The sequence below is a fragment of the Triticum urartu genome, chromosome 7A (genome assembly GCF_056163025.1).
Source record: "Triticum urartu cultivar PI428250 chromosome 7A, HENAU_Tu73, whole genome shotgun sequence".
Taxonomy (NCBI): domain Eukaryota; kingdom Viridiplantae; phylum Streptophyta; class Magnoliopsida; order Poales; family Poaceae; genus Triticum; species Triticum urartu.
The window spans coordinates 73724904-73749068 of NC_141879.1; the positions used below are offsets into that span (position 1 = coordinate 73724904).

General features: G+C 46.5%; 1 pseudogene; it reads left to right on the forward strand.

Moving 5' to 3' along the window:
* Window positions 1–5055: 5055 nt before the first annotated feature.
* On the forward strand, window positions 5056–23329 carry LOC147957920 (uncharacterized; annotated as a pseudogene).
* The last annotated feature ends 836 nt before the right edge of the window (window positions 23330–24165 follow it).

A 24165-nucleotide genomic window follows, 5' to 3' on the forward strand; every position in this document is an offset into this window, starting at 1 on the left:
TGGGCCGTCTCCGGGAATTTCGGGCCCCGGTGCAAAATGCGAAATGGGGCCTAAAAAATAGCCAAAAATTGTATTACTAATATAATTATACATATTTTCCCTTAATATATAGCCTCGAATGTGTGTTATTTCATAGAATAGTTTAAAAATATATTATATAGTAAGGCTAAAGAGTAACGTAGTATCGAACAATAAACTTCACTTTTGCGAGTTGTAATAAAATAGTAAACTGACCGCATGTTCTACCTGAGAGGATCATCTGTCTAGTACTATTTCTTAGAACGAAATCTTTAAATCCATTGACTCTATTCTCGCAAAATGAAAATTCAATTAGCCTTTCTTAGAATGAAATAGTGTAGGCAGGCGAGCAAACAATGAATAATTAGTATTACAATTATAAATTAGCTTACGGCTAGTGTGATAATCCTATTAATTTTGATTAAAACTAAGCATAGAGTTAAGGTTGAATGTTTCTTTCCCTATTGGGCATGACGAGATACATTCAACCAATGGTCTCTCTACATGCAAGGAATTAGTTGAATGTTTCACGATGTGAAAAGAATTAGTTTCTTTCCCTATGCCTCCTTATCTACATGTAAAAGAATTAGTTGCATGTTTCACGATGTGAAAAGAAGCATGACCTGCCCAAGCATGACCTGCAAGGAATTAGTTTATGAAGATATGCAAATTTTTGAGTTTCACGATGTTGGGTGGAGAAATAAGATATCTGTATCAATGTCTTGGATAATTAGCTGTTCCGAGATGGGGTTGGCACGTCCTATACTTTTGGCTGGGAACAACATAGTGCGAAGCTGGCTTTGTTTGCCTGGACCCTGGAGAGCTCACGTCGTATGCTAGCTCGCTAACTAAATCTTAGCCATATTGATTGATCTCGCCAGCTGCAAATGCCAGCGGAACAGGTATGGCCATGAGACACGTGACACGAGGTGATTGCAGCAAGTCCGTTACGAGCCTGGTGTTCTATTTCTTCTGACCCTAACGCTATATTACAAGGGGTTACATGAGCATATATGTAGCAGCTAAATGTGTTAACCCTAACACTAAGTGGGAGATTTTTTCAAATTCAGTCCAGAACAACGCTGCCGCATCATTGTAAGTCCCAACAATTAGGATCATTGAACGTGTTGGAGCAGTAGCTGCTGGCCAGCTATGATTGTAGACATACGGGAATGCGCATCTTGGGAGGAGTTTTCATTTTCCTCAACGTAAGGTCTTCTGGAATATGCAACGAGGAGGCGTCTAGAATCTTTGTCCTGCTGTTAAATCTGGAACTTGCAGGGTTTTTAAAGGCAGTAGGATATGTTTTTGCAGTAGTCTGTCAAAACTTTCCCACTAAACACCCTTCGTCCTGGGTTGACCTCCAATTGAGTATGACCTATAGGCCAAACAGCACATGCAATTTTTCTTCTGACGCCTCCTAAATCCTAATCCTATAATGGACCAGCTTTGTAGGACTGTTTGCATTATCGAAAACTATAGATGATTGTGACACAAATATACGACAATAAAATAACTTTGTTTGAACTCATCCGGTTGACATGTATGGTCATAGCGGATCTTTGTTGCATTTTATGACCTCCGTTCAATTGGGTATGTCTTCTATGGAGTACTGCCACATCGGCTTCAGCTGCCTCCATACGTATGTCCGTGTTTTTATGGCAGTGGGTGTAGGCCTTCAACATTCATCCAAATGCACTTGTCTTTAATCTGGGGAAAATGTAGGCAACCAACCATCTAAATGGCTATTAAATCCAGTTATTCGAAAACTCCGTGAGCAGGACAGAGCAATTCTATAAAGAATGCACTCAGTTGAACATTGCTTGCTATGGGAATAAAATACCAAGTTCATAAGGGCAAGTCACTGGAAAAGAAAATGTATACATATTTGTGGATGAAGCTTTGTGAGGTGGTTTTTGCCAAATTAAGAATGAAAATGCGTATAATCTTTTAATGAATATTATGTTCTCAAGGAGATATAGGGAAATAGCTATCTTTTTCGGCCAAATGGAAAATAGCGCTCTTTGAGGCCCAAGGATCGGCACTGTTCTCCTCATCTAGCTAGTGCTACTATAATAGGAGCTTAATTGCTTATAGTCGTAGGCCTAGTGAAACTAAGATAAGTTAAGGTCTTAAAAATGCAGTGAAGTGTAAATGAACAAGTTCAAATGGTAGACAAACTTATGAATAAACGTGGACTACAGCAAATCTACAACCTCACAGGTCGCAAAGCAATTACCGTACGGAATATGTATGCAATATGACTTTTCACAAAAAAAAATAGAACCACCATCTGAGAGTGACCTTTCAATTTACTCTCTGTTTCTAATCACCTCCCATTATGACCAATGATTTTTTACATCCCTTATTTTTCTATCTAACATGAAATGCATAACTTCAATAATTACCTCTCGAAACAGGATTTCAGCCCACTTTATAGATAACAGAATCATCATGTCCATACAGCAAGTCCAGGTGCTAGCAAAGTAAAAATAATTTTGCTAGGCAACCACACAAACATGCACATAAGAAAGAAGAAAAAAGGCCACGATCACCCCACACTGTGGACCCCTAAGCGGCGCTCCTCGCATCGGTCCTCCGCTGCTCCCTCGATGACAGAGACGGATGTGCGGCACCTCCGCCGCAAGAATGTCAAGGCGTTCCGGCTCGCTGACTATAGCGCCAGAAAGCTCCTATCTGCTAGGACTACGTCGGTATTTCCCTAAATAGGAAGGGATGATGTAGCACATCGAAGGTAGGTATTTCCCTCAGTGATGAAACCAAGGTTATCGAACCAGTAGGAGAACCAAGCAACACAACGTAAACAGCACATGCACACAAATAACAACACCTCGCAACCCGACGTGTTAAATGGGTTGTCAATCCCTTTCGGGTAACGATGCCAGAAATTTGTAATAGATTGAAATGATAGATCGCAAATAAAATATAGTGCATCAAAGTATTTTGTATTTTTGGTTTAATAGATCTGAATAAAAATGCAAAGGAAAAGTATATCACAAGCAAATATATGAGAAAGAAGACCCCGGGGCCGTAGGTTTCACTAGTGGCTCCTATCGAGAAAAATAGCAAACGGTGGGTAAACAAATTACTATTGGACAATTGATAGAACTTCAAATAATTATGACGATATCCAGGCAATGATCATTACATAGGCATCACGTCCAAGATGAGTAGACCGACTCCTGCCTGCATCTACTACTATTACTCCACACATCGACCGCTATCCAGCATGCATCTAGTGTATTAAGTTCATGGAAAAACGGAGTAATGCAATAAGAACGATGACATGATATAGACAAGATCCATTTATCTATTGCGTAGATATATATCCCATATTTTTATCCTTTGTAGCAACGATACATACGTGTTATTTCGCTTTCTGTCACTGGGATCAAGCATCGTAAGATCGAACCCACTACCAGGCACCTCTTCCCATTGCAAGATAAATAGATCAAGTTTGCCAAACAAAACCCAAATATCAGAGAAGAAATAGGAGGCTATAAGAGATCAAAGAAACTCAAATAACTTTCATGGATATAAAAAGATATAACTGATCATAAACTCAAAGTTCATCAGATCCCAACAAACACACTGCAAAAAGAGTTACATCATATGGATCTCCAAGAGACCATTGTATTGAGAATTCAGCGAGAGAGAGGAAGCTATCTAGCTACTAACTACGGACCCGAAGGTCTATAAATAACTACTCACGCATTATTGGAGAGGCACCAATGGAGGCGGTGAACCCAATCCGAGATGGTGTCTAGATTGGATCTGGTGGTTCTGGACTCTGCGGCATCTGGATGAATATTCCGTCGACTCCCCTAGGGTTTCTGGATTTTTGGGGTATTTATAGAGCAAAGAGGCGGTCCGGGGGGTACCCGAGGTGGGCACAACCCACCAGGGCGCGCCTGGGCCTCCTGGCGCGCCCTGGTGGGTTGTTCCCTCCTCAGGACTCCCCCCTGGTGCAAGCAGGGCCCAACTTCTTCCTTTTGGTCCATAAAAAATCATCGTAAAATTTCGTGGCATTTGGACTCCGTCTGATATTGATTTCCTGTGATGTAAATAACATGCAGAAAGCAGCAACTGGCCCTTGGCACTATGTCAATAGGTTAGTACCAAAAAATGATATAAAATGATTATAAAACATCCAAGATTGTAATAAAAGAGCATGTAATAATAATAAATTATAGATATGTTGGAGACGTATGAGGCCTCTTGCCGCTGCGCGGCCTTGCCGGCCGCCCCCTTGACGGGGATCTCTTTGTGCGAGGAGGCTTGCCGGACTGGCTTGACGGAGCCAACCCACCGGAGGACACGTTTATTCTTCCCCGGGGCTTGGGGCTCCTCGTGCGGCTCCTCTTCAGTTACCTCTTCAGCAGTCTCTTCGGTTGTCCCCTCGGCACAAGGGCCCCCAACAGTGGCGCCACTATGCTCTCTGACAGGCTCCGCCCGCTCGGCAAAATCCTCCTCTGCGCTGGCTTCGTCTTCCACAAGGCAAACGCTGCCGGCCTCGTCGGCAAGGGCTCCCTCTTCTGCCCTGCTGGCAATATACGCCACCTCTTCTTCGGTGGTAGGGTGGATAAGCTGTGTTTCTTCCCGAATGGCCCTCTTCTACAATTTGTCAAAGAATTCTTGCACCCGCTCCGCATCTGGCCCGGCCCAGGTCTGATCAAGGCCATGTGCGTTGAACACCGGCATCATGGCGATGATTGAGGTCAGGGCGGAGTTGTTGCACAAAGGGATCACGCCCGCCAGCAACTTGAGCTGCTTGTCGGTGTTTCCGGTCTTATCGTCCTTGTTGGTCTTGTCGGCCTTGAGGTGGAATAGCCTTTGGCAGAGAGCCTCATGCTGCATGACCGTCAGGTTGTTGTTCAAACCGGGGTGCGGCCTCATGATGCCTGCCGCGTTCCGTTACTCCCAAGCTGGCCTCCCCTTGTTCTGCAGAGGGGTGATGCGGCGGCGGAGGAAGTCGGCCCCAATCATCACGATTGTGAGCCCGGCAGCCTTGAGGCGATGGATCCTGGTGATTGCGACTGTGAGCTTCTCATCTTGAGGGTCGAGGTCGCCACGGACCAGTTTCGTCTGCCAGGGCATACAAAACGGTTGCGGGTCATTCTCCGCGATCCAGCAGCACTTGCCCCGCCATTCGTCCCACTTCTCCTTGTGGGCCCCACCTGGGTATGTCTTCTTAGCCAACGCCCTTGGGATCCAGGTGACGCAGCCAGAAAGGGCCCCTCCGGGCTGGATGCGGGGAACGAAATAATGGCGAAAGAGGGCTGTGTTTGGACCACCCTGGCGAAGTTCTCACAGAGGTGGGCGAAGGTGGCCATACATGCCACATCATTTGGCGTGAAATCCAAGATATGGAAGCCGAATGTGTACATGATGTCATTGCAGAAATCCAAAAATGGGGGGGGGGCAGAACTCGCAGTAGAAGTAATCAACGAAGAAAGGGAATTTATCTGGGACGGGCTCGGCGCAAGAAGCTAGGGTGACGCGGGTAGAAGGGTGCCCCATCGCCGCTTTCCCCCACATGCACAGATACCAGTGTTCAGCACGCGCGTCGAGCGTCGGGGCGAAAACGACGTTCTCCCTCCGCATCTTCACCAACTCGCTCTCCGACATCTCTTCCCCTCGCTCGCCATGGACGCTCCCTTGCCCTTGCTCGCTTTGGGCGCCATAGCAGCCGAGAGAGGGCGGGAGGCCGAGAGTGGTGAGGGCGCGGCAGCGGCGGACGAAGGAGGAAGCTTTAGTTTGGGCTCAAGGAAGGAGACGATGGCGGTTCCTAGATTGGAAAGGGCGAAGGGGGTAAATGAGCAGTGCCCCTGAGGATCCCTCTTTTTATGGGGGAAACGCGGGGCTACCTCTTTACTGTTTGATGTGAAGGCGTTCCGCAGGCGTGCGACCGTTCCGGGGGCGCCTGCATGGTGGCGTGCAGATCTTTGTGAAGACCAGAAGGCAAAGTTCCCAGCAAGATCCTTGTCGGGGACGTTTGCGAGGCTCCGGCAAGATCCTTGTCGGGGACGTTTGCGAGGCCATGGCAAGACTCGCACGCGGCAAGGCTCCGCCGCCCTGCCACCGCTCCAGCGCAGCGACCGGGCTGCCAGCCTGGCAAGCACCTACTTGATGGCATGCAGATCTTGGTGAAGATCCTGCCACCGCTCCAGCGCAGCCACCGGCTTGCCAGCCTGGCATTGCATGCCTCGTCATCCTGGATGCGTGTCAAGACGGGGTGAGGCGGCGACGGACGAGACGGGTTCTATTTCCGTCCCCGATAAAGTTAGAGGGCACGTAAGCAGCGCATTTAATGCGTTTCTCCTAAGACATCAGCGATAAGCATGTACACTGTAGTTACTTTACACCTCATGTGTGCCAGTACGCCGTTGTGGACGCCCCTTCGTATAAAAGGAGGCCCCCAAGGCGATACAGGAGGGGACTTTTTGCACTTTCCGGCCCAGTTTGCATGCGTAGCAGCTAGCCGAAGCTCAAGAACGCTAAGGGCCAGTTCTTTTGGGCGGCTTAAAAAATAAGCTGCCTCTCCCCAACTTAAAAAATAAGTCATTCCTAAAATTTGTTTAGACTTCTGAATTAGCTATCCCATAACTAGTTTAGAAGCCCCAATGAATAAGAGAGGCGGCTTATTGGATAAGCTGGGGAGGAGGCGGCTTATTTTTAAAGCTGCCAAACGAACTGGCCCTAAATAAACTCAAAGCGGGACTAGGGTTTTACGCTTCTCATCGACTCAAACCTGGGTAAAAATCCATCGTGTTGATCGTTAGATCTGGTCTTTGTGCACTCCTCTTTCCCTCCCAACCGTAGAAGGGACCCCCGTGATCCCATAGGTGTCGTTTTCCCGATAGCCACACTAACACGAACATCTAGAAAATAAATCAGATTTTTTTATTTTTGTTTTTGAATTTATTGTTCATCCAGGAGCCTATGCTTCCGGGTGCCAAATCGCCCCTCCTGACAAATTTCTCCTTTCTCACATAATTTTTCTCTAGTGTGTTGTTTACCTAAAAGTTTCAAGTCCGTATGTTAATCCATTTGAGAAGAAACAAAGTCTATAACCATTCCCAACTTTCCAATTATAGTACTAGTAGGGTCGAGCAATCAAATCCATGTATAGAAGCCTTGGCATTGGTGTTTGGCGGCTTGGCGCTGGCCCCTACATCGAATTCTTCCCGACGATTGTGACAGAGCTGCTATGGCCACGGCCGATGCTTTTGGCCCGAAACAGCGTAGTCCGAAGCTGGCTTTAGTTTACTCGACCGAAGAGAGGTTTGGTTTCGCTGATTCCTCGACTGTTGCCACTACTGCTCTCCATCCTACTACAGCCAGATCCCATCTTTCATAGGATATCTGGTTTCCGCTTCTTTCAGCTTACCGTCTAGTGCACTGCCACACTGCATCATCAACACCCTCTGCGCACTGTACGGACCGCTGATGAAGCTCTCACTCGGTTATTCTCTGTAGTGGTCAGCTCGTTCTTGCTAGAGACACCCACGCGCCATAGTTTGAGTTGACCTCCAAGTGACTTTGATTTATTGGTCAAACAATGCATGCAGTTTCTTTTCTGATACCTCCTAACCCTATATTAAACTAGCTTTTGTGGATTCTTTGCATGAGAATAAAAAGAGATGATAGCACTAGCAATATAGTAAAATCAGATCATACTGCGCGAACAGATCAAATGAATGTTTTATCGATACATATGGTCTTTCTTGCCTTTTATAAGATACATCCAGCAAGCTGATATCTTCTATGGGATGCTGCCTTCACATTCAGATCCATGCAGCAGTAAGTATCAGGTAAAGTATTGACAGGTCGATTCGGTGCTCGGGCTCAGCTGAGCCCGAAATCCCCGTCGTTGTATGGTGCCTCGGGATGGTACAAATGGGCTCTGACGCGACAGAGCTGATCCGCTGGAAAAGATGAATACTGAAGGTATACAAAGCGCTACAGTAGTCGCTGGTGGGCCATTTCCATAGACAGCTGCGCGTTTCCGTGACGAGGCGTTCCTGAACCACGGCCCTGGACGTGCAAAATTTACTGAGCTGGGGTACACGGTGTTAGGTTGACGCTGTGCTGCACATACATGTGTGGGTTCCGCCCTCAGAATCTTGTCGCCGTTCGCGATGGTTGCGCGCCAATGGAGGCATCGTACACATGTCTTTGGCATAACAAAAGAAAAAGAAGCATGCAAGGGATGGAAGGCTGAAAATTCCAGCTATGGTGGAAGTGTTTCACGGTATGATTGTATGATTGCATTAGCTCTGGGATGTAGATAAAACAGGTGCCGCTAAGATGGGTTTTCTGCCTTTTAGGTGCTAGTACTTTTGTTTCCCGCGGTAGTTGTACCAATCAATCCCGGAGGAGATACCATGTATGCTATTTCAGGGGGTTACTGGGGTATTTGAACAAGCCAAATGGGCTTTCGAAGTGATTAGGCGAGCTGCTGAGTTATGAAGAAGCTGCACCAGAACTTGGCGGGAGGCATGAAAGCACTAATCGTTGGGGGTTGCCACCTAGCTCTGGATTTAATTTGGTTGCACCTACCGTTACCCAGCAGAAAATTATTTTCTGAATTTTTACTGAATGTGCTGATCCTGCATGTTTGTGCAGGCGTGGTATTTCGATTGGGTGGACTTCGAAAGTGTAGTCTCACAATCTTTCCTCATGTGAGAAGCTGATTTACTGGATACGAAATAAACTAGATGTAGTTCATTCCCCACTGCGACGGCGTTCTCCAGGCCAACGTCGACGAGCTGTTGGTCAGCCGTCAAAGTTTAGGAAGGCACAGGAATATATCCGGACCGTGAGAAAACACCTGATCCAGCCACGGTGTGATGAGCCAGCCCCATTAATGAGTCACTGGCCCACTTCTTTTTCCCTTCTCAATACCAAGCATATACGGCTGGGAATACTATTTACAGCACAGATCCGCACATGTCTGGATGGCAGGGATATCAGGAGCAGCTGAGACTGGGCTCAGATTCGAATTTTCGGTAAAGTATATACCTTTCATTTGCATCAAGATCCATGCAGTTTGGACTCATCTACATGTTGTATTCTGTGTATAGCTCACACCGTATGGCAAATTTAAGGGACGCGGCGATTCGGTGCCCGAGCTCAGATGCTCCCGAAATCGTCGCAGCCCATTGTGGTCTCGGGACGGGAACAAATCGGTATGACAGAGACGCCAGTAAATCACATAATATGGGGTGCGGGCGATATACTGTTGGCCCAGCACTAGTAAAAAAAGGGTCAAACGTGAAGCACATTAGTGCCGGTTCGTATTTGAGCCGGCACTAATGTATACATTAGTGCCGGTTCCAACGGCTAGCCGGGCCGCTTTCATTAGTACCGGTTCGTGGCGAACCTTTAGCACCGGTTCGTGCCACGAACCGGTACTAATGAGAGTGGTGGCAGGATGTTGTTAGACTGGGGCCCCTCCAGCCCCTTTAGTACCGGTTCTTGGCACGAACCAGTACTAAAGGTCGTCCTACATAAACCCTTCGTCCACCCGAGCTCGCTCTGTTCTTCCCCTTTCCCCTCTCCTCTCTGTTCTTCCCCTCTTCCTCTCCAGCTCATCACACATTTTGCTCAAAATTTGTCAAGATTTGAAGGCCCCCATCCATTCAAATGATCACAAAGGTTAGCAACTTTGTCCTTTCATCTCTCATTGCTAGATTAGCTCTTGCAATGCTTTATATAGTGATTAATTTGTGAGTTTAGTAATTTGGGAGGAAATATATATATGTGCTAGTATTTGATTTATATGCAATTTGAGGTCAAAAATAACACTTAGTTTGCATATGTAGGTGTGGTTTACTTAGTGCCTTCTAAATCTCCGTCGTAACCATCATCGATCACCCGCACCGTCCCGTCACCGGCACCACCTTGTGGTGAACCTCTTGTTCATGAAATTTTATATAAAAATTGATGTTTGTGTGATTTGGATATATAGTTATTCGTATAATTATCTTACCCGTACGTTGTTTGTTATACATATAGTGGCATGGTTTTGATATCCGTCCCCGTCGGCCCTCGTCCTTGTTATGATTCGGATGTGGTATATATATTCTCTTTTAAAACTAGTTGCATTTCGTGTTTATGACAAATTATGCCCATCAAGTTGACATAGAAATTTTTTCTAGGAGATATGTGAAACGGAAATTCCAACCGACCCTATTGTCTAGAGGTTAAATTTACATGAAAGAGAAAACGAGTACTTGAAAGAAAAATTGAAAAGAATTGAGGGGGAGAAGATGGAATTGGAGTTGTATGTTGCCGATGTCATCGATGATCACAAGATCAAGATGGAGAAAATGCGCTTGAAGATTAGAAAGATTAGAAAATATGCCATCGATAGTGAGGCTTGGTATCATTATGCTGTTGGATCCATTGTTACCTTAGTTGCGGTCTTGATCGCATTTGTTGTTGCATTTAAATGCTTTAGCTAGAGAGTTATTTGTTTGTTGCATTTAAGTATTGTATGAACTTTATGTATGAACTTGTATTAATTTGGTCTATTCGGTGTTGTGTAATGAAGATGAGCCGGCAATGGATGTACGATGACCGATGCTCTCCCCAGTTCATTGAGGGCGTGCATACTTTTCTGCTTGCGGCTGAGGCAAACAAGCAGGCGGATGGTTTTATGCCTTGTCCATGTGCTGGCTGTAAGAATGGTCAGAATTACTCTACGTCAAGAACCATTCACGTCCACCTGTTTAAGTCCGGTTTCATGCCCCACTATAATGTTTGGACCAAGCATGGAGAAAGAGGGGTTATGATGGAAGACAATGAAGAAGAAGAGGACGACGACAGCTATCCTGGCCATGGGTTCCCTGAATACGATGATACAACAATGGGGGAAGAAGCTGAGCCGGTAATGCGGGAAGAAGCTGAGCCGGCAATGCGGGAAGAAGCTGAAGAAGAGGCATCAGATGAGCCCGTTGATGATCTAAGTCGGGCCATTGCCGATGCAAAGAGAAACTGCGCAAGTGATTTGGAGAAGAAGAAGTTGCAGCGCATGTTAGAGGATCACAAAAAAATGTTGTACCCGAATTGCGTAGGTGACAAGAAAAAGCTGGGCACCACACTGGAATTGCTGCAATGGAAGGCAGAGAATGGTGTATCTGACAAGGGATTTGGAAAGTTGCTGGTAATGATAAAGGATATGCTTCCAAAGGACAACGAATTGCCCGAGAGTACGTACGAAGCAAAGAAGGCTGTCTGCCCTCTAGGATTAGAGGTGCAGAAGATACATGCATGCCCTAATGATTGCATCCTCTACCGTAGTGAGTACGAGGATTTGAACGCTTGCCCGGTATGTGGTGCATTGCGCTATAAGATCAGCCGCGATGACCCTGGTGATGTCGAGGGCGAGCGCCCCAGGAAGAAGATTCCTGCCAAGGTGATGTGCTATGCTCCTATAATACCACGGTTGAAACGTTTGTTCCAAAACAAAGAGCATGCCAAGGCGATGCGATGGCACAGAGAAGACCGTAAGAAAGACGGAAAGTTGAGAGTACCCACTGACGGGTCACAGTGGAGAAAAATCGAAAGAAAGTACGGGAAAGAGTTTGCAGATGACGCAAGGAGCGTATGGTTTGGTCTAAGCGCAGATGACATTAATCCTTTTGGGGAGCAGAGCAGCAACCATAGCACCTGGCCTGTGACTCTATGTTTGTATAACCTTCCTCCTTGGTTGTGCATGCAGCGGAAGTTCATTATGATGCCAGTGTTCATCCAAGGCCCTAAGCAACCCGGCAACGACATTGATGTGTACCTAAGGCCATTAGTTGAAGAACTCTTACAACTGTGGAATGGAACAGGTGTACGTGCGTGGGATGAGCACATGGGGGAATAATTTGACCTAAAGGCATTGCTGTTCGTGACCATCAATGATTGGCCTGCTCTCAGTAACCTTTCAGGACAGACAAACAAGGGATACCGCGCATGCACGCACTGTTTGGAAGATACCGACAGTATATATTTGGCTAATTGTAAGAAGAATGTGTACCTGGGACATCGTCGATTTCTTCCGAGCAGGCATCCCGTAATAAAGAAAGGCAAGCATTTCAAGGTGAGGCGGATCACCGGACGAAGCCTCGCCACCGTACTGGTGCTGATGTACATGATATGGTCAAGGATTTTAAGGTGGTCTTTGGAAAGGGTCCTGGTGGACAACCTGTTCCGAATGGCGCTGACGGACGCACACCCATGTGGAAGAAGAAATCTATATTTTGGGACCTGCCCTATTGGAAAGACCTAGAGATCCTCTCCGCAATCGACGTGATGCACGTGACGAAGAATCTTTGTGTGACCCTGCTTGCCTTTTTGGGCGTGTATGGGAAGACAAAATATACACCTGAGACACGGGAGGACCAGCAACGTATGCACGGAAAAGATGGCATACATCAGGGTCATGCAAGCTACGCTCTTACCAAAGAAGAGAAGGAAATCTCCTTTGAATGCCTGCTCAGTATTAAGGTACCGTCTGGCTTCTCGTCGAATATAAAGGGAATAATAAACATGGCAGAGAAAAAGTTCCAGAACCTAAAGTCTCATGACTGCCACGTGATTATGACGCAACTGCTTCCGGTTGCATTGAGGGGGCTTCTACCGGAAAACGTTCGATTAGCCATTGTGAAGCTATGTGCATTTCTCAATGCAATCTCTCAGAAGGTAATCGATCCAGAAATCATACCAAGGTTAGAGAGTGATTTAGTGCAATGTCTTGTCAGTTTCCAGTTGGTGTTTCCACCATCCTTCTTCAACATCATGACGCACGTCCTAGTTCACCTATGCGAAGAGATTAACGTTTTGGGTCCTGTATTTCTATACAATATGTTCCCCTTTGAGAGGTTATATACAGGACATATGGGAACTTGACTATCGACGTGGTTTGAAGGTCCCTTTGTTTCGGTGCAAATGGGTCAATATGACACGAGGCGGGGTAACAGAAGACACGCAGTACGGAATGACAACAGTGGATCTCAACAATCTTGCTATGCAGACGAACCATTCGTCCTAGCCAATGATGTGGCACAGGTTTTCTATGTGAAGGACATGTCTACCAAGCCAAGAAAAAGAAAAAATAAGGAAGCGAATGCATCGTACGATGAGCCAAAGCGGCACATAGTTCTTTCTGGGAAGAGAAACATCGTGGAAGTGGATGACAAGACAGACAAGTCAGAAGATTATGAAAAGTTTGATAAAATTGCTCCATTCACAGTGAATATTGACCCGAGCATCCCGTTAAATGATGAAGATTTTCCATGGTTACGGCGCAAAGGGACACACGCGAAGAAAAAGTTTCACACCCAAAGATCTGGGATGTGATCGGCTTCACTATCATCACTTTCTTCTGTGTTTCACACCCAGAAGGGAATCTCTGTAATAGTTAGGGTAGTTAATTATGTATTTTGGCATTTGAAACGCGAAGAAATTTTATGTGCAAACAAATTCTTTCATGCCTTTACTGATTTTTAAAGTTAAGTTATTCACAAACTAGTGATTCATACTAATTTCAAATAATTCAAAATTTAAATTATTCAAATTTGAAAACTACGGGCACTAACAGAAAGTTTGTAATTTTTTGTACCTAAAGCAAAAATATTCACAAAGAAACTCTAAATACACAAAAAACAACTCAAAAATAAATAAAGCAAAAAAAATAAAAAAAAGCCCGGCTACTAGGCCAGAGCGGCCTGCATACGACTAGAAACCCAACCCGTTGTTGGGCCAGGATGCAGGCCCGCAAAGGCCCAGTAGGCCCACAGGGCAGCACAGAACATGTAGGCCCAGTAGGCCTGCTTTGGAGAGGAGCTCGAGAGAGCTACCGCACGGGGGTTTATAAACCAGTGCGGTCGCCCCTCAGCTAGCGAGGTGGGACTAAACTTGCCACACCGCACCTGCGCCAGCGCACCCCCTTGAGTACCGGTTCGTGGCACCAACCGGTACTAAAGGGGGGCCTTTAGTACCGGTTGGAGCCACCAACCGGTACTAAAGGGGGTGCGGTTGCCGCCGCTTGGCCTGGCCAAAACAGGCCTTTAGTACCGGTTGGTGGCTCCAACCGGTACTAAAGGTGCCTTCTATATATACAACACTTACGAAAATTTCATTCTCCCTATATTTCTTCCTCTGTTTCCCCATTGAAGCACCGCCCGCGCGCCCCGATCGATCGACGTCGTCGCCGTCGCCGCCCCCGCCCCTGTCGCCGCCCCCGTCCCCGTCGCCGCCCCCGTCCCCGTCGCCGGCCTCGTCTCCGTCGCCGCCCCGGGCCCGTCCCCGTCGCGCCGTCCCCGCGTCGCCGCCCCCGCGTCACGGCCTGGCCCGTCGCCGCCCCCGGCCGTCGCCCCCTTGTGAGCACCCCCCTCTAACCCCTCTCCCTCGCCGCCGGCGGCCACCATGGGCGCCGCCCCTCCCCGAGCCCACACACACACACACAAGCATGATGAACACACACACACACACGTACATATGTATGAATTAATGCATGTATATATTAGTATATACGTATTTTGTATGTTTAATTAGTTTAGATTTTTTAGATTATTATTTTTTCACTAGTATATATGTATGAATGCATGTTAGATGGATATAATTAGTGTTTAATTAGTATGGAAATTTTTTATATAATGTTGTTTTTCAGTTTTTTAATGGATGTATAAAAGTTGTGTTTTCTGTTTTTAGTGTTAGATGCTTAATTAGTATGAAATAGCATATAGAATTTTGACATATGCAATGATAGCATAATTAGTGTTATATAGAAATGTTAGAAATTTTAGTTATCAAAATCCAATCATTAAAAAATGTTACTTTTTGCGGGCATATAGCTAGTATTTGTTCTCGACGATGCCCGGCCCGCATCCTCGCCGTCGACCCGTCCGCGACGACGTCCGACTGACCCATGTCCGGGACTAGGCTCCGCCGGGCTGGCACTGGGAGGTGCTGCCTGGAGGGGCGCGCCGCTTGATGAGGAACCCGGCCCCGGGTCCCGTCGTCGACCCTGATCTCGTTTGGTGGCGTTCGCGTGGGCCAGTTTCGGTGCGGAGGGAGCTGGCCCTGCCGGAGGTGGTACGTCGCCGTGTCAGGGAGGAGGACGAGCATGTCCATCGCTACATGGTTGCGTTAGAGGGTGGCGGGTTCTCCAATACCTGGCAGTTTCTTCAAGGATCTCACTTCAGCTATGATCCTGTGAGGGTTCCTTCTCTTTGGGTGTCCACCGCCCGCGCCGCAGGAACCGCGAGTGTCCTAGATTCTTCTGTAGTATTCGATCTTTAATTAGCTACCTAGCCACTGATGTACTATTCAATATTATATATTATTCGAGACGATGTATTCGAGATTATATCTATTATTCGAGACGATGTATTCGAGATTATATCTATTATTCGAGACGATGTAATTTGAATACTAAATTGTTTTATATTTCTTTTGGCATAGTTAAATAAAAGCTATGGCGGACAATACCGACAGAGAGGGAGAACAGACCATGTTCGATATGATACGCGGGCCAGATGATGATCAGAATGAAGAAGATTATGACGGCTCCGAATTTCTAAACAACACCGGAGAGGGTGATATGATATTCGATCGCGACGATGGAATTGATGAAGTCATGAACTACGATTATGACGATGACGAAGAACATGTTGATCCTGAAACAACAAAGACCGGCGAGGTATATATATTTATATAAGCAGGCATCTGGTGATCATCACATGTTTTAAATGAGTTGAAGATATATTAACGAATCGATCTTTCTTCTTTCAGCCATCCGGATCGAGCAAATCTTCAGGCAACAGGACGAAACGAGGCCCGAACAAAAAGTTGAAGGAGGGCGTAAAGTATAATATCGAGGCAATCAGACCTAATGGCGAACCATTAGCGCCTAAGAAGATTGCGGACAAGTTCGTTCGTCGGTGCGGAGTTCTTGTGAAGGACCAACTCCCGATCTCCCTTCAAGAATGGAGAGAGCCAGCAAAGCCACGTCCAGATCTTACTATTGTCGACGACAGACAAAAAAGTCTGCTTTGGGATACTCTCATGGAACATTTCACCCTACCAGATCATTTCACAGAAGCAGATGTGCAGAAAGTCAAGGACGCTGCTCTTAGGAAGATGGCGGTTGCATTCAAGAACCACAAGAATCATCAATGGGACAAGTACGTCAAGGGAGGAAGGAAGACTCCAGTATTCGAGGGAACACTAGAGAATCAAAGTGCTCATTGGGACGATTTCATGAAATTCAAGGATTCAGAATTAGCTAAGGAACGGTCGAGAATAAACAAGAAGAATGCCGAAAAAAAGGATAAGTTCCATAAGCTGGGGCCAGGTGGCTACGCGGTGGCAATGCCTAAGTGGGATAAGTCTGAGAAAGAGATGGAAGATGCAGGTGTCACTCTGGTTACTAAGAGCTGGCCCCCAGGTGTAGGACTTGGTTCTATGCGCATGGGGGGAGTTGGACCCAAAGACAGGCAAAGTTTCGACGAAAGCATGTCTGAACGGAGCCGACGATAATATACTTGTTGCAATAGAAGAGGCTCGAACGGGGGTGTTCCAGCCCAACAAAGAGAACGACGAGCTTTCGCGTGCCCTAGGAAATCCTGAACACCCGGGAAGAACACGAGGCAACAGGGCGCTATTCCGTGGTATGAGGGGTTTTCGGACTGGAACGCCGACTACAGAACCCGTGCGAGAAGGAAGATTGTGGAGGAGAAGCAGAGGAAGATGGAGGAGGAGAAGAGGAAGCTGGACTATGAACGCCTTCAAGGCCTAGAATCAGCGCACGCGGACTTGGCAGTCAAATTCCAGTGGCAGCAGGAGCAGATCGACTCACTTAGCCAGCAAAGGGGGTCTCAGCAGCTGCAGCAGCTAGCGAATGATCCAGCATTGGATACCACCGCCCCATCCATGCCGAGAAGCAGCGTGGATTCTGCCCCGTTTGACGCAATGCTGGATAGATACCCCGTGGATGACATCGCGGAGAACACTAACTGCGAGCTACACTTCAAAATTAAGAACATGTCCTTGAAGGTGGCGGACAGCATTGCTTATACAAATTCCCCCGATGCAACCTTCCATTGCAACCCGATTCCAGCAGGCTATGCTCGTGTCGTGGTTGATGAGGTGGTGGACCAATATTCGGGGCTAGAGCTTGACATTCCTGGAGGTGACGAGGAGCACACACTCGGAGATGCCAAACATCGTATCATCCTATGGAGAAAGGATTGCATCATCTTTCGAAGGCCACCGACACCGCGTCACCCGACTCTTCGTCGAAGTCCGCCATCGAGTCAGCAGACTCCCGCTCCTCCAAGTCCACCAACGCGTGAGGCCACTCCTCCTTCTCCAAGTCTGGCAAAGTGTCAGGCCACTCCTCCTCCAAGTCCGACACAGCGTCAGACGTCCACTCCTCCTCCAAGTCCGGCACAACCTTAGGCCACTCCTTCTCCAAGTCCGGCACAGCTTCAGGCCACTCCTCCTCGTCCAACTCAGCCCCGTCAGCCGTCTCCGCCGCCTCAGCAATCGCAGAAGAGACACCCCGCAGCTATGGTGCATAGCGGTACCAGTCGAGGTCATAGTACAGGAAGTACAGGCGGAGGCAAGCGATATAAATATGGTCCAAACCTCACTACTCCTCTTCCTGAGAGGGCTTACGACAGGACCGAGGAGCAAACCAATGCCATAGTGCGGGCAGAAGTCGACGCCCATTTTGGACCGAAACCGCCACCGCCGCCAAGGGAGAAAGTGCCTGTGGAAGTAGTTGACCACTTCATTCGTATGGCTCAACCACTAGCTCCTAAGTCTGTTGACACAGACTATGAGCGCCACATCAGGAAGTTACATCGACAACGTCTACAGAAGGAGGCGAGCTCGAGCTCGAGCAAACAACAAGCAGCTGTCAAAAAATGCGGGAAAACCGTTGCCCAGCTGGGAGAACAGGCGGCGCAATCGATCCCCCCGCTTGCTGTGCCGCCAACAACACGTGACAGTACGCGCGCCCAATATTATTGTGGGCAAACAGTTTATGTTCCCGAGGTGGGCGATGTGGTAATAACTCAGGAGCATATAATGCAGGCTGAAACTCTCAACATCACTGTTGGACAACTCCTTGAGATCGAGGACATGCCTGTGCTTACAGAGAAGGAAATAAAATGGAAATATGCCCGGGGCCAACCTTTGGTCAAGCCAGAAGATGTCAAGAAGCTCCCAACGAGAATGTATGAATTGCATCAATGGTACATGGACATTACCAAGAGATCCGATCGAGAGTCCCTCATGGTGCAAGTCAAGAAGGATCATTACTACCATCAGAAACCTGTGACCGTTGAGTATTCTGAACTATTTCAGTTATACAATCAAGACGCACTCGACAAATCTATCGTCAGTTGCTATTGTCTGTAAGTGATTTCTTTCTGTAATTTAAGTCTCAAGCTAGCTGTAGTGATCCTTTTGATCAATCATTACCTGTAATTATCCTTACTATATTCTTTTCTATAGTATTATGCAGGATGAAGATGTATGAAATGAGAAAAGGTGGACGCTATGGCATTGGGTTCATTGACCCAAACACCGTTAATGAATACACATGAAATATAAACAAGCATCATGAAAAGCAGGTAGAGGACAGCATGCTAGATTTCTTGAAGCGCCTCAAATACAATGAAGATATACTACTTCCTTACAACTTCCAGTGAGTCACACTTTCTTGTACTACAAATTCTCTGTTTTTGCCTACTAGCTAACTACATATTTTTGCTTACATATGCCCGCTTAATTAAGACATGCAAACGTGTGTGCATGCAGATTTCACTGGATCTTGTGTATCATTAAAGTTGACGCCGGAACAGTTGAAATACTGAACTCACTACTCAAAGCAAATAGTGACTATAACATCTTATTTGGGATAGTCAATAGGTAATTTCAATCTTTATTAACTATATATCTCGGCCTATTTAGTTCGTCATTTCATGATATGAACTATTTAATAACCCCTTTATTCATTTTCTTTGTCGGCGGGCAGGGCTTGGGCAAGGTACATCAGCGTCACGGAAGGCGAATGGAAACGACAGCTGAAATGGTTTCGACCCAAGGTAAGTAATTAAGTAGTACTAGCTAGCTAGCTAGCTGCCATCTCTTTAATTATCATGCTTGATTAATTATTATCTGATCAAATTAAATTCCATTCTCGTAAAGGCCCTGAAGCAGGCGCGGGGGACTGACCTGTGTGCATTCTGCGTTTGCGAGAACATTCGCATGATGGCGTCCGAAAGGAGCAGATCTCAAAGACAGGAATGGGTACGCTTGTCAGAACACTATTCACAATTTTTACACCATTATCGATATCTAGTCACACAACTAATACACATGCATATTGATCTCCTTCTTAACAGTTCACAGAGGTGCGGGACAAACTCCTAGAAACGGAGCGCGTAGAAGCACTTCAAGAGGAAATAGCGGGATTTTTGCTTGACCAGGTCATAAATCCGAAGGGAGAATACTATTACCCGCTACCGCCCCCATCGACCAGGTCATGAACCACTTCCAATTGTCATCGTGCTCCGAAGGCACCAATTAGGCTAATGCCACTGGCTCCGAAGGCAACATGCATATGTAGGAGAAATTGTATATAGCTATACATGTGTGTATGTGTGAATTATATGGTGGTTTGTAAGACATTGATGATATATATATATGATTGATTCTACTAGAAATTCTATTTATATATATATATATATGCATAACGTGTACAATGTGTAGTATCGTAAAATACCAGCAAACGAAAAAGAATTAAAATGGAAAACACAAAATTAAATGAAAAAGAAATCATAAAACCAAAAACCCTCCAAACATTTTAGTACCGGTTGGTGTTACCAACCGGTACTAAAGGGCTCCCGGCCCCCGGAGTTGGCTCGTGCCACGTGGTTGCCCTTTAGCACCGGTTCGTGCTGAACCGGTACTAAGGAGGAAGGGGGGCCTTTAGTGCCCACACTTTAGTAGTATGAAAACCGGTACTAAAGGGCCTTACGAACCGATGCTATTGCCCGGTTCTACGCTAGTGCAGTCACGGGGCCAAACCATATGGGTGACGGGCGTGGGCTTTCTGATCCGTGGCTCGGATCGTTACCTTTTCGTCTGAGCCTAGAACAGGTAGGCTGTACAGGACGTATGGATTAAACTGGGCCGCTCGGATAACCAAGGTCCACCAAGCTCCCAGTCCCCAGCAGCCAACCCCACCGGACGCAACCGCACCACTCTGCCCCCTCGCCCTCTGCTCTCATCCCGGCGAAACATGCTTCGCGGCGGCGTGGCCGGCGCTTGAATCGCCGGCGACGGAGCGATGGAAGAAGCCGGGCTCGAGCTCTTACTTGATGCCGTCGACCGGTAAGTGAATCTCCGCGCCTCCGAAATTTCCATTTTTCCTGAATCTGAGGTCATGGCGGGATGAGTGAGCTAATTTGATTAGTAGCCTGCCACCCATGGCGGAATATGATTATGTAGGTTTACCCTAAGGGAAGAAAGCGAATCTGGGAAGGCAAGATGAACGTAATGGTGCTTCTGGGTGCGGGCAACATATTGGAGGAGATACAACTGCTGAGCCAAACTGCGGCGAACGACGATAGTGAGAAATATCGCCCACTGCATCAGCGCAATCTACTGACAGGGTTAACCCAGAGGCACCTGGGTGGACAAAACGGTTAGTTATGTATTCCTTAATCATGTACAATATACATAATTTTCTGAATGCCATTTAGGTAGTTTTTGCTGTCTGACACGCCTAGACAGATGAAAAGCACATAGCTGCAAAAACCTGAATTGCGTGTTTGCCTGTGATACATTTTGTCATGAGACAATTAAAAAAGAAAAACAGCACGACACTGTTGTAGAAGTGGCACACTATTATCAACCATTTTATTTTATAATAAATAAGCAATGTTCTTATGGGTAAAATTTCAGGTTATGCCTGGGGAGCGCAACTCCGGGTAGGATGCCTTGCCCTTCAGGTAGGAGTGCATTTGAGCAGACAATCCGAAAATACGCCGAATGTCAATCTTGGTAAAGTGTAAAGCCTCATATGGAGTGTTTTCGGGACTGTCGAGAATGTGCTGTTCACAAAAAGAATGCACAGGAACATATGTGGTAAGATATGTCGCAAGCGAGCTGATGATGATGTGAGGAAAACCTTGGAGGTTTTTGCGGACATATTGGCTGGTAACCCAGGCTTCATAAACCGTGTGCTGGCAAAAAGCAATAGCAGAGTTAAGAATTTGATGTGGACAAATGGGAGCAGTCGGATGCAATACCAGTTCTTTGGGGATTTGATAACGTTCGACACGACATACAGAACCAACTTATATGACATGCCTTTCGGTCTATTTGTTGGGGTAAACAATCATTTCTAGATCATTATCCTAGCGCGGGACCTGATGAGAGATGAGCAGGTTGAAAGTTTTGAATGGGTTTTCGCTGAGTTCCTGTGGATGATGGGAGGTCCTGCACCTCGAACAATACTAACAGGTAAACATAGCCTCCCAAGTTAACTAGTATGCTTGCCCTGTTTCCTCGTGTATGTAAGTAATAAAGATTTTGCAAAAAATGCAGTCTGGCCTAACTATGATGTGCACTTTGTACATACCAAAACAGAGCTATGGAGGTGGCGATCCGCAAGGTTTACCCCGATACTGTGCACTAGTGGTGCAAGAGGCACGTGCTGGAGAAGGTGAAAGAAACCTTGGGGCCACTCTACACGAAAAAGACTGACTTCCAAGCAGAGTTCCATATGGTTGTGAATCACATGGTAACTAATGATGAGTTTAAGATAGCCTGGAGCTGTGGAGCATGCTGCTTGATAATAACAATTTGAGAAAACATCCTTACATGACCCAGATCTATGAAATATTCTCGAAGTGGGCAAAATCATACTTCAAGGGGTGTTCGATCTGCGCCAAAGTCACAAGTACACAGCACAGCGAGAGCGCAAAGCACATGTTCAAGTCTTACATGCTGCTTGCAAGCTCAATGCACATTTTTGTGAGGCAGTACATGAGACTTCAGTTTTGACCGTGAGCAGGAAGAAAATTACGAGGAGAAGAGGACTATGATTGTGAGTTTATTTTTCAATTGTTTTTAAGAACACATTCTTTTGTAGTGCATATTACTTGGTAGGAACTAATATGGTCTGTCTCTTGTCAGGGTGAGCTTGTTAGGAGAACAAATCTTGCAATAGTGCGGCATGCGAGCATAATATAGACAAGGGCCATGTTTGAACATTTTGGCCGTCTGCTAATTGAGCGTACATCATATAACGTTATGGAGGTTGAGAAGATGAGGAAATATGTGTCAAACACACAATAATCCATCAAAACGCAATGAGTGGTTCAGGGTTGTTTATGAGGTAGTCATCACAGAGGACGGGTTAGAGTTCATTTGTGAGTGTGGTCAATTTGACCACACGGGGATGCGATGCTGCCACTACCATTGGTCTCCCCTTAAGAGAAAAAAAACAGGTCAGCATGTACCATTGGTCTCCCCTTACAAAAAAAGGTGTACTTCTGTTCAAGCATGGCGGGTGTATTTCGGTTCTGATTTATTTGTTTGCTTCTGTTCAGGTAATGGATGTGCTTCACCTAGAGGAAATACCACTGAAACACATAAGGAAGCGGTGGACAAGAGATGCAAGGGACATACTTCCTGAGCACCTATGGCACTACCAGAAGGACAATGCGGTAAACATGTCTTTCAATTGCAGGCATTCGACTTTGTACGTGCAAGCTATGAAAATTGTGCGGCTGGGGGATGCCGGCGCTGAATCGTTCCACCACATGCCAGCTGGTCTGAAAGCCTTGATTGCTAGTGGGGTGCCTTTCGCAAAGAAGAGGGACATTTTAGGTTTCGAGGACTGTCTGTTGATCTTGCCCGGCGGAAGGTTGCCAGGCAACGGGGATGTTGAAAAATTTGGGGGCGGCGACGGTCGTTGCCATGAAGATAGTGCAGGATGATCTGCAAGCATTAATGCCCTGCATGGTCTAGCTGCTCCAGATAAGCAAAGAGGGGCTGGACGTCAGACTAATAGCAGAGAGAAAGCTCCATACGAGGGGCTGAGTGAACGAACACAATTTTGCGGCATTTGTCGTCATGAAGGCCACAAATGAACCACCGGTCCCGACAGGGGTGATGCCCAAAGAAACCTCATAAACCGGGGAAATGCAAGAACTGTGGGATGGAGGGACACCATCACAACACATGCACGCGGCCGCTTGGTGCTGTGTAGAAAAACACTAAATTACGTTGATTGGAAAAACTTTGTAAAATTGAGGATTTTCTGGTGTGTTCCAGTGAGCATTTGCTCCACACTTGTTCCTCTTAGTCGAACGTTGTTGCATTTACAGTTCAGAAAAATGTGTTGTTGTAGAACAATAAATTGTCAGCGTCGAGTGTTTCTGAAAATTCCGTACTGTAGGAATGTATGGAAAATTTGACCTGGCACGCCTGATGCGGACTAGCGTCCATCAGTCCATGATATTGTTGAGAACACACGTGTCATTTGCTCGTGCTGGCCATGATGTCCAGCCTCTCCTGCTTAACCAATGTGCGCACCACGGGTTTCAAATTTCGAACTGCGTCCAGAGTAAATGTAGCTAGTTTGCATGAGACTGGTTGGAAGACTACTTATATATGAATGGCACCATCCAGGCTGGTTGCGGGGCGGCGACAAGCATATTTGGCGGTGACGGCCGAGCAGGGGAGGAGATTAAGGTACGGCTAAAAATCAATAGGTTCTTCCACTCCTGCTGGATTATGACCTGAAATCGTTGATTCATGTGGACAACCAATGCAGGTGGCCCATAGTTCAAGATCTGGGGTGGCAACAAGCACCTGGAGCACCAACTTTGTGCCAGATGAGGATGCTCGAGTTGTCGATTTTTTTGCTCGGAATCTTCATAACCATTGGAAATAGTTAATTCCCATGACTGCAAGATCTCTCTGTAAAAACCAAACTGTTGGTACGTAACCAGGTGGAAGTGATACATCAGGACCCCAAGCTGGCCGAGCTGCTGATTGCAGAGATGGAAGGATTCTGGCCTGGAAGAAGGATTGGCGAGAATG